Here is a 17,152-nt window from a genome sequence, read left to right as displayed (position 1 = left end):
GGACAATTAAGATTCTCCGTTAATTTGTTTGTCTGTCAAAATGTCAGAAAACAGTGAAAAAGGCTTCCGACGGGAACCGACCTATCGGCAGCCGGAGCTTTGATTAGAGTCGCCAGATAAATGAGCAGAATTTCTTCCAGATATTCAGGTTTAACTGTTGTAGCTGCAGTTCGGCTTCGAGCCACACGGGGGCGTTCGGTTCGATCAGCTGACGGGACGGAATGAAAAGAAATGTATTACCAAACGCAGAGAACTAAGACTTTTCAGATGTCTCTTCAACAAATGGCCGGTTTACCCCGATCGATGTAAGGTGACGAGGTAAGGTGACGCCTTAAGGTGATGATGTAAGGTGATGAGTTAAGATGACAAGTTAGGTTGATGAGGTGAAGTTACGAGGTAAAGGGACGAGTTAAGGAGACGAGTTAAGGAGACGAGTTAAGGAGACGAGTTAAGGTGACGAGTTCAGTTAACGAGTTAAGGTGACAAGTTAAGTTGATGAGTTAAGTTGACGAGTTAAGGTGACGAGGTAAGTTGACGAGGTAAGGTAACAAGGTAAGGTGGCGGTAAAAAAAATCAATAAAATGGTGCGGAACACAAATTTACGCACAAATTGTTCCGGTGATCGCTTTGGGTTTTCTTTTTCATTTTAACATCGTTTTCACAAAAACGATGATAGAGATGAATAAAATTTTTTTCGAAACAAATAAAACACCACTGGTTGTAGCCCTGATTGCAATTAAAATACATCAACGCCGTCTTGAAGCGAGCGGTCCTGATGACAGAAGTGGAAGGGAATGAGACAAAAGTCCACCAGGAGGGCGGAGCTTAATGCCTTAATCCTCCTCGTCGGGCTGCAGCAAGCTGACCTTTTACCACGGGTCACCGCGCAATGAGGCTCGCCGTCATCTCACGCCCCCACACGGCAGAATGTGTGTAGGGCTGCAACAACGAATCGATAAAATCGATAAAAATAGATTATTAAAATAGTTGCCAACGAATTTCATTATCGATTCGTTGTGTCGCGCGATTATTACAGCGCTCAATAAGTCACGGAGTATAAACAAAGTTGAGTTGAGCGCAGAGCGGCGCTGGAGAAACAAGAGCGGAGCGAGAGGAGAGACTGAACGCTGCGTTGTGAGAGCCAATCAGCGCTGAGCTGCTCCTCTGTTGATGAATCTAATTGGCTGCTGCTGCTCACGTGGCGCTGGATGCGGAAGTCATTCACGTAGTCGGAGACATTCACGGAGCTGAGTGCGCCTCCGGGTGACGTTATGAACCCAGACACCAGGGCGCTACATGTCACGACGTGTGTGGCATTTCCACAAGAGTATAACGTAGAAAACGTGGTTATTTATTCCGTGGCGGATAACGGAAAATATTTTTCCACGGAGAAAGGCAACGAAGATAAGCCCCGACGCCACTCGCTGTGAGCGCTGCGCGTGCAGACAACATTTAACGGAGCGGAGCAGCGCGTGCGCTCTGATCGCTCTTTTAATGAAGTATCAATTCAAAAAATATGCTAAATCACATCGTTTTTAACGTACGGGTACTTTGTTAGTATCGCTACACCGTGCAGCGTGACAGCAGCAGATGTAGCGGACTAACATTCAAGCTAACCTAACTTCCCAAACGCTGTGGACATCTGAACGCTGATTGGCCGAGACTCGACACGTCCATCAAAGATGTTTTATTGCGAAGAGCACCACTTCACACTTTTTACGCGTCTCACTGCAATCTCAGCGGGCCAGGTGAAAAAAATAATAAATCGTAACGCGTCTCTGATATTGTTCAGGGGGGCACATGGGGACCACTGCTCAGGAGAGGAAAGCTGTCAGTCTGTTTGTGACGGGTTCATCCACATGCTGACCAGTGAACAGGTTCATCCACATGCTGACCAGTGGGTCTCCAGGACCTTTCCATGACTTTAAACCACATGTCCATGATTAAACATTTTGTGAAAACTCTGTCTAAGTGACAAAGTGAGAAGATGTAGTATTTAAAATAACAATGAGAATTCCAAACCATACCGTATATATACCGTGTAAATTAACATTTGAATAAAACAAATTTGCATTACTTTTCCAAATATTTTGGGATTTTATTTTTTCAATTACTTTTCTAGGCCTGCTAATAGCCATTTAAAAATTCCATGACTTTTCCAGGTTTTCCATGACCGTACGGACCCTGTTTTGAATAAAGGGTTGAAAATGAATGTTTTAGTTTTTTTATCCGATTAATCGATAAAATAATCAACCGATTATCAAAATAATCGTTAGTTGCAGCCCTAAATGTGTGTGTGTGTATGTGTGTGTCCGTATACATCGACCGCACACTTTCTGAGCGTGTGCAAAGGGGACTAATGTGTAATCCCCCAAACCCACTTGAAGCAATTCCTGGTTGCTCATGCAGATGTTGAAGAACGTTTGCAATCACGTTTTTCATTGTAATCGCCAACCTTTCAGAGGCAATTAAGACACTTAGAGGTACTTATATATATATATATATATATATACCGGGCAAGAAGGGCTCAATAACCTCTTAACACAATTTTAAAACCCTCTTGGTTGATATGAATGAGTTTGTGATCTATTCTATGATTCTTCTTTGTCTTTCTTCTTCTTTGTCTTTTCTTTGTTTCACGCTTTAACTCCACACAAAAAACCCTTTCTTCCTCCGTCTATGTCTTTTAGGACTCATTCGAGCAATGCTTAGTAAACTGTTTTCACGGTTGCAGCGATGCAGGTCTCAACAGCAAAAGTATGCAAGAGAAAAAAAGAGAAGAAAAAAAAAACTTCAAACAAACAATAAAACATGGATTATGAGGAGAGAGCTGCATGGTTTGTTTTTTCCTGCCCGATCGAGATGCCGGGACTCGAAAGAGGACTGCGTTTATTTGTTGAGTTTTTCTTTTCGTGTGCAATTTGCTACAATCGGGCGATCAGGATTTCGAAGCGTCATTAATTGCCTCCGTGAGCCGCCGCCACCACATGTTAGGGCATTTTTAATCAAGACGAGCGGAGATTCATGAAAAGAAAGAATAATCAGAGAAACACTCACACGCTAATTGAGTTCCTGTTTCGCTCTCCAGAGTGGGAACACACTTGTAAACAACACACATATAACCGCACAACATTATCATCATGACGCACGCAAAAGTATCCCCGCCCGGCGACGGCGTTCCCATCGACGAGCCCACGGAATTTTTGTTTTCTTATCCTGGAAACTACTCGAAGTCTCTTGTTTGTGTTTCATGCTATTTACAGTCTTCTTTTTTTTAATATCTTCCCATTAAGCAAACAAAACGAAGCTCAACACTCCCTCCCCCTCCCCCCCATGACCGGAGCAGAGGATTAGCCGAGCCCCTGCCGCAGGACGGTGGGGGGGGGCTTTAATTATCTCGCAACCGCCTCCTGGTTCAACCCAAAAGTCACTCTCAAAGTCTGCTTTCGTGGGACAGCAGGACACCAGAGTCATGGAGGCATCCCCGAAAAGGTTTAATAATTTGATACATATATATATATATATAAAGATATTTAAAAGATATAAATAAAGATATTTAAAATATATAAATAAATATATATAGACTGTACATATAAACAAAGATATACAAATATATATATATACATATATATATATTTATTTCTTTGTATACTTTAGGCTGATGGAGCCACACATTCACAGGCTCTCCATTAATAAACTAAAAGTCGAGGGTTCAAACCCTTTCCACTGGCCCTGCTCCCGCCATCGAGAGGCCCTCGTTAGTGCGTTCTCCTTTAAAAAAAGAGCCGGTGGCTTCTGGGAGGTTATGGAGCGCAAATACGGCCGCACAAAAAAAGAAAAATCGATGAGCAGCGACTTTTCTCTCTAGAAACCAGAGGCCGAGATTTAAAGAAAGAATTGAGTCAGCGCTTTCCAGGTTGATGGGGTCTTCTTTCTTATCGTGACAGAGAGGAGCTCGAGGACCGTGCCCTTCATCCCTTTTGTTGTTACACAGCCTCTTGTGGAAAATGGACGATTGGTCGGAGAGGGGGGGGGAGTTTAAAACTGTAAATGTTCTTAATAAAGCTTCCCTCTACATCCACCCCGGAGATCTTCTAACCCCAATTATACAGCTGACACCTCTACCCCCCTCCCCCCCCTCCCCCACCACTCTCTCACCATCCAGCTCCCATCTCTGATCATGGCCCTCCCGTCGATGCGCCCCAGAGGCCCCCCCCGCGCGTCCTCGCTCAAGACGACTCGGGTCACATGACGCATCTACGAGTTACGGCGCACTATTTACCGTGGGTGAAGCGACGGTTGCTGGAGGAGAACAGCGAGGCGGCGACCTGTGGAGGCACGCCTGAAGGAGTCCGGCAGAATAAAAGAAGATCCAGTCTGACGACTCTTCCCCCCCCCCACCCCCTCATCAGATCAACGCCTGTAACGTCAACACAAGTTCGCAGCATTCATGTTCATTAAAAATCTGAAAACGATGGAGGTGATAATCAGAATCTATTGGGGGTAATACGTTAAAGCAAAGGTTTGCCGGCCTCCTGTGATGTTTGCATCACTCCTTAAAGCCACTGTGCACTATTCTCTGAAGTGCTGAAAACCAACTCTTTGATTCATAGCCGAGAAAATGATCATCTCATTAATTGAGCCTAAAAATATAAAAAAATATCTGAAAAAAACACGCTTCGTGGTGCGGCAACCGGAAATAATTGGACTCCTGCAACGCCGACCGGAACTTTTCCCAATTAACAGAAAAGGCTTGACGTGTCCACGAGTCTCTCGTTTAGAGTCTCTTAAATTAGGGACACACACACACACACACACGGATGCCTTCGAGGTCAGAGCATGGCGAGCATCACCGGCCCCGTCCTCTGCGGTCCACATCCAGGCTCACTGGGGGAACCAACAGCTTCTGAGGGCCCCTCTACAGTTTTCCTTGCTCACGTACGTTCGAGTCCGGTTTATGTACGTAGCCCGGACTGTGCAGCATGTGGAGCTCACCGGAACCAGAAGTCGTCCGAGACCGGTTCACAGAGTGGAATAACTGGTCAAAGTTACGCTCAAAGCCTCAATGAGCATCTTATATTCTTATGTAGGTCACCGGGTAAGTAAGTTTGTTCTTGAGTAACACGGTCAAGGCCTGCATCGCGAGACTCGTGGTTCTCTGTAAGTAGCATCCGTCTCATGCCTCCATGTTGAGACGTTGATCTACACGTCTTGTGACAACGCTGATAAGTACTCCTTTGTTCGTAAATGCCAAACACAGAATATTCTAATAACAGCAAACTGACTTCATGACGCCGTGCGATATTCAATGTTCATCCTTGTGACTCTGAGCCTCTTCTTGCAGGAATAAATACATTAAACCTTCCACAGTGGTGATTTGAATGAAAAACAAAAAACACAAATGATTGTATTCCTTTAGTTTGAATAATGTATCATAAGCCGGTAATTACCTCTTTAATATCTCTGTCATGTTGCTGTGAAACTGGATTTATGACCTTTTTAGTGACTAGAACTTGAACGCATCAAAGCGTAACTCAACGTTAGCTCCGTACATTCGCCGTTAGCTCCGTCGTTTTAGCCGTTAGCTCCATTATTGTAGACGTTAGCTCCGTTATTTTAGCTGCTTTAAGCTAACGTGAGCTAGCACTCCTCCTGCGGCACCATAGTCATAAGCGCCACGCTTTTGGGAGCTTTTATTCCTTCTCCCAGCCGCGACTCAGACCGAAACATGACACAGCGTCACCGTTCAATAATAATCCAGCAGTAACCTGATGGTAACACGGTGGTGACATTCGATTAAATCGAGGAGACGGTGCTGTACCTGAGCGCTCAACCAGTGATCCGCCGAGCAGGTGATCGCAGCAGGTCGTTAAGACGGCAGCCGCCGGCGTATCTGTGAAGGACAAAATTAATCACCGTTACTCCGGTGTCCGTGTGTGACTCACTGACGGACCGCGAACAGAGGCCAACGCCAACGCATCATTTTTACAGAATGGCTTAAGAGTGATGTCTTCTTTTTCTTTACTGCCTTTTTATGGCCTTTATTTAATTATAGTATTTTTTTCTTTGTTTGTTCTTCATCTTTTAGATTGGTTTTATTGTCTCGCTTTGTTGGGCTCAATCTCGTTCCATCTTTCCTCAAAGAACAAAAGGTCCAATCTGTGAATAATCAGAACGCCGACCGCTGCAAAAATACTGGACGCATTTCCATCACTTTATAAAAATAAAAAAAAACAACGTGAAGCGCGAAAAGGACGCTTTGAACTCCGGATGGGAAGAGTAACGTTTCCATGACAACGGGTGGCTCTTTTTCTTTTCTTTCGCAGGAAGCGAACAAAAATATTTAAACAAATTCCAAGAGCTCGAATCCGATGACGGGACGAATGTCTTCGTCTTGCCACAGACCTCAAGTAGGTAAAAAAATAAAGTGACAACCTCACTTTGATAAGTAATCATCTCCAGAACATGGAGAATGGATTTCATTTCCCACTGCATACGGTCACTGATGATTAGTTTTCAATTGGACATTAAGCATAAAGGAAAAGCAATCGGAGCTTCAATCTCCAGCGTAATCGCAGAGGAGGTTATCATAAAACTGTGAGACGCCATAATACTGCATTCGTACCGCGATGGTACGGATCCATCAACCGGGCCGTTGTTCTGGACCATCTCTTGGAGTTGGCCACTTCCTGTGCAGTGTGCTCATGCAGACGTCCCCCTGGAGAGGCCTTCATATCAATATACATTCATATCAATCATCATCATCTGCATGCTTGTTAGCAGGTGGAGGGAACACAATGGGGCGGTGAAATCGTTGGGAAAGTCCAGCTTCTTTTCAAGCCTCACAAGCCAACATTGTGTGATGGATGGCGCCGATGAAGAAGGTCAAAAGGTCCAACAAACAAACAAACAAACAGAGGTTCAGCCGCCGAGGGAGGAGTCAGGCGCTCATTATCCCGGAGCAGAACACCGGGAGTGGGGGGGGGGCGATCTGGTCTGGAGGTTCTGGAGATCATCCGGAGCTCAAGACCACGGGGAACGTTTTAATAAAGCTTTTAGCCACGTTGTTTAAATCGACATCCATAACTTCCATCAATCCATAAACAAGGGAACCAGACTTATTTTATGGGCTAGAGGGGGGGGGACAATCCTAAATAGATTAAGTGCTGGAAAGTAAACTTTTTTTGTCTGGAAGGAGGAGATCAACAGCTTCATTAACCCAAGCACATCCCATTTGGGCTATTTTGAGGTTTCTTTGCAAGTCCGTCTGGGTCTGAGCTACATTTAAATATCAAGACTTTCAAATGTCTTTAATCGGGGGGGTTTAGAGACGGGAAGCGACGGCGCCTCGAAGGTTTAGTGCTCCTTCAGGCAGAAACTAGTCAGATTCAAATATCACCGGCACCCCCGAGAGGGTCGATTGGGGTTTGAGGGCGATGACGAGCTTATTCTCTTCTTCTTCTTCTATTTAACTCGAGGAGGCCGGAGACATTTAAATGGCATCCTCCCGTCGCAGGTACCCGAACTTTTTACTCGCAATTACAGCCGTCATCCAAATTAGACCCTCAGAATATCACAGGAAGTCAAACCTCTGAGCACCATTGAGGAAAACACCATCTTTTATACTTTAGTGGCTCGAAGTGAAACAACTACAAAACTATTGAGTTTAAGTTTAGTGCTGCATAAAGTTTCATGCGAGGGGAAATAAATGGCAATGAATATTCATTTCCGCAGTAAAAACAATAAACCTGCGTATCGTCTTTTATCAAGTTCTATTGTTTTTTACATTTGGGTTCATCTTGGTGGCCACAACTGCAAAAACTAGACACCCCCCCCCCCTCCCCCCCTCGCTCGGAAGTGACCTGGAAACCACTTTGAGCTAATTAAATTAATGCCGCCGGCTACCGTGGTCGTGCATTTTATTATTTTGATTTTAAAACAGACCGCTCAATTAAATCTAGCGAAGTAGTCGTGATCGTCTGGAATATATGGAGACACACTCCTGCCCCCCCCCCCCCCAACCTCAAACCCCGCTTGTCCTTTTTAAAAAAGGGGAACCATGTGGTCCGGTGTCTTGTTTCAGGGGAAAGTGAAAACAAGCGCCACGCTGAGGTTCACAGACTTCCTCTGCGTCGCAATCCCTCACGCCACATGGGGGAGGGGGGGGGGGGGGCTAAGTGACTTTAGCCCCACCACCTACACCCCACTCCTCCTGTGACACCTACTCTAGAAAATCAATCAGGCTCCTCTCCCCCTTTAACACATGACCTCTGACCCCTCAGAGAGCGTGACAGGCATTTGTCTGCCGGTGTAACATAGTCCTCATGTTGAACGGGGGTCGGGTCGCCCCCCCCTCCCTCGCCCCCGTCCACCTATGACACGATAAATCTCGCTGAGGAGTTCAAGGTGGCCTGACCCGCAGCCGACCCCGGCTCTGGAGACACGGCTATACAAGCCCCGCCCCCTCAACCCCCCGCCGACCCCGGAGCCGGGTGGGGGACGAGCTCGAGTGTCGTCGGTGCCGTTCGTGCTCAAACTACCCAAATACTCGCCCTCGTTTTCAGAATTAGCATTGCGTAATTACTCGGGGGGGGGGGGGGGGCGTGATCCGGCCTCCGAGGAACAGAACGTAAACAATTTTTTTTAAACCATCGCTCTCGCAAATCGACAAGATGGATGTCGGATCCCGGGCTGTTAGTTTTACCGATGGTGCATTCAGGGGGATGATGACCGCGGCCTCGCATACGATGAGCCCCCCCGACGGGTATCATCATGCTCATTGAAGAAAGAGGAGGAAGAAGAAAAGGAAAAGAAATAGACCATTTCCGTGAGACAGAATGGGAAGCGGGAGACAAAAGAGGGCGAGCGGGAGCCGGGGTGACGAATGGACACGGACCTTCTGCCGGCTGGTTAATTAAAGGAGCAGACACTAATTAAAAAGATCTTCCTGCTGAATGGACCGGCTCGTCGCAGGAACTGACCCGTGTCTCCGGAGCACATGGCGGGCAGATCGAGATCTCTCTCTCTCTCGCCACAACGCCGAGGTCCAGTCACCGTGACCTCGGCAGATGGTTCAGTCCAAATCGACTTGAAACCTTTTCAATGCAGGAAAAAAAAACAAATTGGTAAACAACAACTTTAAAATGACGGTAAATAGAGAATATCGTTTTGTTGCCACGCTTCATTTCAGCCGGCGCCGCGACAACATCTGAGTCCAAAAGACTCAAATGATCATCCAGATTGAGGTCGCGTTGGGAGGGTCACGCTCTGAAGCGCAGAGCCCGGCAATATCCATCACGAGAAAAGAGGTCGGGGTTAATTAATCTTTCAAAGAGGGAAACAGGAAATGCGCGACGACAAAAGGAGCTGCAGCGTCCGCCACGGGGTCAGAACGACTCAGCGATTATTATATAAGGTCCTCAAATGTTTCTTTTTTCCCCCTCTTTCTTTTTTTAGGGGGGGAAGTATGTGTGTTTATATGTATTTATGTGTATGTATGCGTGTGCGTATATACAGTATGTATGCGTGTATGTATGTGCATATATATGTATATATATCATTGTGTCCTGTTGTATGTGTATGTGTATATATATACATATATAAGTGTATATTGTTTTATGTCTGACATTTTTGTATTTGTTTTATGTAAAATGTCTAAAAACTGAAATTAAACTGAATTAAACGAATAAAAAAATGTAAGTAAATAAAAAAGGTCCTTAAATGTCAGGATGTTATGCTTCTAGAAGACTTTTCTTCAAATGAAACATCAATACAAGAACTCACTTATGTTCTGATGACGATTAGCTGACAATTAATGAAAAACAATCTTATTAAAATAATCATGTTCTTTTACTGTACATGATTCTTTTTATTATTATTAATATTATTGATAAAGAGTTGAAGGGAGAGACTTGTGAAGAATCCATCACACACACAGGCACACACACGATAAGGGGGGAGGGGTGTTTAACTCACCCTGGACCACTGCCCAGTTTTGGATTCCTACATGACACTGAAGCTGAAAATCCCCCCCCCCTCCCCCTCCCCAGAAAGAGGTTTATAAATAGCTTCTTTCCTTTCGATGGAAACCAGCCCAGAGTTCTGAGAACTGGAGGGAAATGACCGCGCTGCGTGTCACGGCCTCATCTCACACCGGGTCAGAACTCCACCGCATATAAGGGGACGCTGGAATACACACACACACACACACACAGAATGGCCTGAGAGCGGAGAGGAGGTTAACACACACACACACACTCACACACACACTCTCTCTCATCTGCAGAGCTCAGGGTGCGTGAGAAACGCCACCGAGGGTGGTGGGAATCTGAGCTTGAGTTTCAAGAGGAGGAGGACGAAGAAGAAGAAGAAAAACAATAACCAGAAGAAGGAGAACAAAAAGAAGAACAAGAAGGAGAAGAAAGGTTTTTAATTTCCTGCTTCATTTCGCAATTCAGGACCATAAAAAAAATTCTAATTTTCGACAAAAAAAAATCCAATAAGCATCATGATCATAACTCAGAATTACATCTATACCCCCCCCGCCCCCCCCCCCCCCCGATGATGCTGTCAGCCTAATTGCTTTAGCCGAGATGTGACAAGCCAGGCAATTGCTGTGCATCGGATTACCAGATGAGAAACCTAAAGATATGAAGACAAATATCTAATTAATTATTGATACATCAACTAATGTCTCCGTCTATAAGATGTCTAAAACATGATACGTTAAATACCTAAAGCCGGAGACGAGCTCCAAACCTGATCGTGCCGATTCCTTTAAAATAATAAAAGCAATTCTTTTGTTATTAATCCTTCATGAACCTCACGATTTATTATGATGCCATAAAAATGAGATAATGAGGATTCTGGTGCGTTTTAGTGCCGTTTAATGGTTTTACGCTGATGTTTATGGGTCGAGATCATGAAACACAAATATTTTCAGGCGGGATATATTCGTGACATTTTCACGCTCCAAATGTCAATTTAATCAACAATAAAAGCGTCTGGTGAACATGAAGGAGACTCGGGAAATTGTTCTTCTCTTAAACGTGCACAAAGCGAGCAGCCGACTCCCAAAAAATTAAAAATTCTGGCAGGAAAGTTTGTCCGACTAAGACTAAAAATAAAATATTACAGAAATCTCGCCAAAAAAACAGACGCGTTGCTGCAGGAAAACACGAAAGTCTTCTTCGTTCTCTTTAAAAGGGGGATGGGGGCGTGGAGGGGGAGGGGGGGAGGCAGAGCGTGGCCCTGGGGGTCTGGTCCGTCTTCCCAGGGAAATGACCTCTGGCATACAGATGGACGCTCACATTTCCTGCAGCAGCCCGTTTGTTGCAGGAAGCGAGGCCGTTAGCAGGAAGCGGGGCGGAGGAGATACATAAATAAATAACTCAAACGGGGAGTCAACGCTCCACAAATTGGAAGAAAATAAAAAATCCAAGTACAAAAAAGAAATGTTTGAAAAAGAAAGACGTTATAATGGTGCTGCCGCCCACGGCGCTTGATTGAGAGCCAATCTCTGTGAAACCCACGGCAACCAGCGCTTGGCAATGAAGATGGAGAAGGATGTGTGTGGGTCTGGGGGGGGGGGGGGGGGGTGAGGCAGTGGAAGTGGGCGATGTCTACCGACTTGGCTCGCGGCGGTGATATAATTCTCGATATTCATTAATAACCCGGCGTCTTGCTCCCTGCCAGCGACAGGAACCATACATGTAGCCATCTATAGAAATATATATATAATCTTATGATTAGTCGTGTTGTCGATCGGGCCCCAGAAACTTAACGAGTGCGTTCCATTTACCGTGAAAAGAAAGGACGCGTCGGTGAACCGAAGATCATCTCTGCAAATAATCTCGGCGCCGGGTCGCCGTCTCGGGGAATTAGTCCGAAATTACACGACTCGGCAAAAAAGTTGCACTCCGATGCGACCCGAAGCAGGTCGGTGGGGAGGAGCCTCTCGCCGACCAATGGGAGGCCTGCACTCACCATGAAGGGATTAAGAGGCCGTTCGACGAGCCGGGGACCATTTGGACCACCGATAGCTGCAACGTGGGGCCCGGGGTGGGGGGGCGGTATCTACAGGGACACCCGGGTCCAGTCGCCCCCTCCTGTTAAAACACAGCAGCAGAGAACACAGGAGTGGATCTGGGAGGGGGGGGGGGGGGTTGCACATGCGTTACCATAATCTTTGCATCACCCTTCCGGAGCGTTGAGGTTTTCGAGGATGAACTGGATTCCGTGGGTGACGCGGTCTGAATGTCGTCGGCTAATAATCCGGTAAAACGCACACGGAGACGCGTTGGAGACCTGGCATGAAATATGCATGAGATATGACAAGGAGGCCTTTTTATTTATTGGGGATGAGTCATTTTGGTATATTTTGCCTTTCGAGAGAGATTCTTTTTGTTGTGCATGCTCCCGTCTGTGTGTGTGTGTGTGTGTGTGTGTGTGTGTGGCTGTATAGTGAATGTTTCATCTAGTATAAAAAGGGCAACTGATCCAGTGAGGAAACAAACATATCGTGAATCTGCAGATTCAATAGAAAAAATTGAAAACGCCAAACACAACACAGTTGTTCAGGCAAAAAAGGAGAATAAAAGTCTTGAAAACAATCCCCCACACACACACACACACACACACATGTTCCCGGCTGCCTCCTATATGGCCCCGTGGGTTTGGCGAGGTCCGTGTTCCACGAGGGGTTCATGGTTCTGGAGAACCGGCTCCACACAAAACAAATATAGGAACCGCAGAAAGACAGCCAGTCTGGACGAGGGACGAGCCGAGGCCCGTCCCTCGTCCAGTTTGCGGTTTGCCGCCTGCCGCCATCTTTACCTCCTCCTCCTCCCCCTCCTCTTCCTCCCCCTCCCCCTCGAGCCCTTTCACTGACCTCCCAGAAATCGGCACGCTCACTCGGCTGCAGTCCCCGGCTCTAAACCCCGCCGGGGCCCCAGGAGGGGGGCTACTGCGCTCCTGCTTTAGGAATTTAATAGATATACATTTTGATATGTATATATATATATAGAAACTTTTTCCTTCAAAACAAGAAAAAAAAGGAAAAGAAAGCAAAAGACAGAAGGGATCCAGGTCCAGACATGACAGTGATGGAGGACCCAGTGATGGAAGACCCAGTGATGGAGGACCCAGTGATGGAGGACCCACTTCAGCCACGCTGCTCTCAGCCGGAGCATCTGTAACGCTCGATGCAACATGTTAATGTGATTTCTTACCCACTGTGGGGGGGGGGGGGGGGGACCTGGAGGCCGAGGCCATGGTGGTCTCGGCAGATAACCTGGACCGGCCTGTGCCGTGTCAGCCCTGGATTATGGATGATGGGGAGGGGGCTGACAGGTAATAATTCACTCACTAGGGGTCCTGCACCCTCCACTGGACACAAGGACAGAGGGGGGGGGGGGGGGTGCAGCCTCGGAGCTCTTATAAGCCCCCCCCCCCCCCCCACGATCTGCCTCAAGAAACAGGGCTCTCATTGGCTGCCCAGTTGCCACGGGTAACCAGCTATTATCAGAATGAAGTATGAGGTGTCACAAGCACAGTCTCTCCCTCTCCCTCTCAATCCCCCTCTTCTTCTCCCTCTCCACCCCCCTCTCCCACTCCTTCAGGGCCACACTAAATCACATATATGATGGAGAGATTAACTGTTGCCAGACGTGTTTGAGGCCCCCCCGAGACACTTCAGACGGAGCGCGGTCGTTAAGGTGCGACAACAATAGACGTTAAAAAAGAACTATGTATATATATATATATTTATGTTATTCCGAATATGCTCTTTAGTTCCATTGAGCTTGAAATGGTGGGGGGGGGGGATGAGCAACTTCAACTTTGCCCGGGAATTTAATGTAACGTGTCGTTGTGTGTCCCACGAACTATAATAGCTGTGTGTGTGTGTGTGTGTGTGTGTGTGTGTGTGTGTGTGTGGCCATGTTCAGATATTGAGCACTTTATCGCGATGATGAAAATGGAAACAGGCCCGCTGAACGTTCCCCAAAGGGCCGCGGTCCTCGGCCCCTGTTAGGAGCCTATTTCAACCATCATTACCCCGACGGCCATTAAGGAAGACGCCATCTGCCCCCCCCCCCCACAATCCACTCCCACCCCTTCTATCGGGGAGCCTCTCGTCATTTCACAACGAAAAAGCAAACGGTCGAAATGGAAATAGGAAATAAAATTACTCACCTATGCACCATTAAGCGAGCTATCCGGGAGACGTATAATATATTTATATATATATATATATATATATATAAATAGTGGCGACAGACATGCTGGTTAGCATCAGAGACACCTCTCCTCGGCAGCAGACCGGTCTCATGTCCGATAATGAACCTGAAACCACAATTGCAGACTGCTGCCAAGACACTGTAGGGTGGGGGGGGGGGGGCCTCCACATCCTCATGCATCACTGCAGCAGCTGAGGTGAGCACGTGTGTGTGTTGGGGGGGGGGGAGGGCATAAGAAGATCACAAGATCCCACCACAAGGTCTCCACTTACGACATCTGACCGGCGAGTCCCCCCCCCCTCCCCCCCACCTTTGCAACAACCAAAAATCCATGTTGCCCCTTTCAGCTGCTACTTGTATTGTTCTCGCTCAACGCATCACCGAGCCACCGGGCAGCCGGACGTCTCCGAGGCAACGGCTGCAACCGGCTGACGGACACAGTGGTGGTGAAGTTTCATTTTGTGCCCGGGAAAGATTTATTTATTGTTGAAATGTTCTGAGCTGTGAGCTGAAACTGAACACCCACCGAGGGCTAAGAGAGGGCTAATGCACAACAGGCTAAGACAAGAGAGAGAGAGAGAGAGAGAGAGAGACACCGAGAGAGAGAGAGAGCGAGAGAGAGCAGCTCATGAGCATCTCATCTAAACACAAATAAACCAGCAGCGAGCTCCCTGGGAAAAATATTAGATATAATGTAACAACAACACAGGTTTGTCATGTTTGTCAGAACAGGAGGAGGAGGAGGAGGAGGAGAAGATAGAGGGGGAAGAGGAGGAGCACCGACTGCTGGAAACTTGTCGTGCAATAAAGCAGGAACCTGTTCGAACAATGAGATCATCGTTTTTCCTCTTTTTTTCTCCCCCGAGACCCAACAAAGTGAGCCGTGAATCAGGTCAAACAAATGACATTTTTAAATATATAAATATATATATTAATTTATTTTTTATCCACCTAAAGCAAATAACTGCAGCTCATATGATCGAGCAGTGGTTTTATGTATGTATTGATTGATTTATTTAACGGGCTCTCTCGCTCCTCGACGTGCGTTGGCTTTTTTCTTCTTCTTTGCACATAAACTCATTTTGGCCCCTGTTGGTATTTATATATATATATATATATTTATTTGGAAAAAAATCAAAACCGATGAGTATGCAAATTGAACCCTCTGCAGGGCGACACGTCGTCGGTTGCTCCATTGGCGAGAAGTTGCCGAGGAGTCTTTTGCAGCAGCAACAGTCAACACGGTCGGTGAGCGTTGCGGGTTCTGAAGGAACAAAAGACCCGCGGAGGCTTTGACACAACGCACGTCTCTGCAACTAAATGGCACTGCACATACACACACACGCACACACACAGGCATACATACATACACACACGCATACACACACACACACACACACACGCATACATACATACACACACGCATACACACACGTACACACATCATGTCAAGGAAAAGGGCAAAACAAGCGGCTACTCCGGGACCCTCCTAAACAAAATAGTTGAATAAGCTCGTAAAAACGAGTCTGAAATGTTGCATTTATCGGGATTTAACTTCATGTGAAGGAAGAGTCTCGCGACTGCGGAGCGGCAACCTCCCGGTGAGCGAAGTCCGCGCAGCAGCGGCAGCGGCAGCCGCGGCGTCAGTCAACCAGCCAGAGAGACGCGTCTTACCTTATTGTTTTCCTTCCGACGTCCAGCGTGTGGAGGTGGCTACGATAACAACAACAATAGTATCGACAACAACAATAGCCGTCCGTGTCTCCGAGGCCGCGGTCGGTAGTTCTTTCCGTTAGTAATCCCAGAGCGCCACAGCAGCGGAGCGGCAGCCCCCCTTTTCTCCCGCGACTGTTGGAACAAGACTGGAGCCAGACTGGGATCACAACACTTCGGGCGCCGATGAAGCCACGCCCCCTTTCCTCCTTCCCCCGCCCCCTCCGCAGTCTGACAGGCGTTCCGTCCAATCACAAGAGCGAGGTTCGGATCATTCCGTCTCCGATTGGTTAAACGGTCGAGCTCCCTGCGTGTGCGCGTGTGTGTGCGTGTTGGTTTGTTGCGCGCGCACCCCGCCCCAGCTGGTGCTCACTTTTCTCCCAGATGTTTCGACGCCTGAACATTAAGGGGCCCCTGTTGGCTCAAAACCAGCCAATCAGAGCGCAGGACAGGGACGTTTAAACACTTCATGGGAGGAGCTTTTTGAAACGAACCATGTTATTCTACTGTAAGTGATATTATATGACAGAGTATTAGTGAATTCATTGGATTTATTTATTCTTATACACATTATTATTATTATTATTATTAAAACAGTTGTTAGTTCAGCAATTTAGTTTATAAAAATAATAATAATAATACTTCACATTTATATAGTGCTTTTCTAGACACTCAAAGACGTTTAAAGTTTATGCATTTTTTATTATTATTATTTATTAAATGCTAGAGTCTGCACTTTTGTGTGGGGTCTATTACTTTAGGACACACTGTTCATCATTAAATATATATGAGATACAGTGTATACTATTTCATATTATGTTTTGATTTATTATTTTAGTCCGTTTATTCATCATCCATCCATTTAACCATCAATCCACCCATCCATTGTTCATCCATCCATTGTTCATCCATCCATTGTTCATCCATCCATTGTTCAGAAATCCATTATCCTTTTATCTATCCTTCTATCCAGCCATTCATTATTTAGCCATCCAGCCATCGTTCATCTGTCCATCATCCATTCATTTATCCATCATCATCATTATCATCATCATCATCATCATCTATGTATCCATCTATCATCCATTTAAACAGCTATATCATCCATTTATTCATCGATCATTCATCAATCCATTGTCCATTTATCTATCTTCCATCCATCCATTATTCATTCATCTAGCCATCGTTCATCTGTCCATCAT

The 17,152-nt window shown here is 46.3% G+C and overlaps 1 protein-coding gene across 3 annotated transcripts in view; it reads right to left on the bottom strand.

Annotated features, from left to right (window-relative positions):
* sema6e (sema domain, transmembrane domain (TM), and cytoplasmic domain, (semaphorin) 6E) overlaps nucleotides 1-16,056 on the bottom strand; it is a 110,388-nt gene extending 94,332 nt beyond the window's left edge. For 2 of the 3 annotated variants that reach the window (XM_056443632.1, XM_056443635.1), the window contains exons 1-2: nucleotides 15,912-16,056; nucleotides 5,822-5,893 (exon numbers count right to left, since the gene is read on the bottom strand). The gene's annotated coding sequence lies outside the window, so the exon portion shown is untranslated. The remainder of the gene's footprint in view (nucleotides 1-5,821; nucleotides 5,894-15,911) is intronic. The other variant, XM_056443633.1, reaches the window with a different exon arrangement.
* Between the last annotated feature and the right edge of the window lie 1,096 nt (nucleotides 16,057-17,152).

Source organism: Pseudoliparis swirei, chromosome 22, assembly GCF_029220125.1.
Source record: "Pseudoliparis swirei isolate HS2019 ecotype Mariana Trench chromosome 22, NWPU_hadal_v1, whole genome shotgun sequence".
Lineage (NCBI taxonomy): Eukaryota > Metazoa > Chordata > Actinopteri > Perciformes > Liparidae > Pseudoliparis > Pseudoliparis swirei.
The sequence above is the reverse complement of the archived record's forward strand: the minus strand, read 5'-3'. Positions and strand labels throughout refer to the sequence as shown.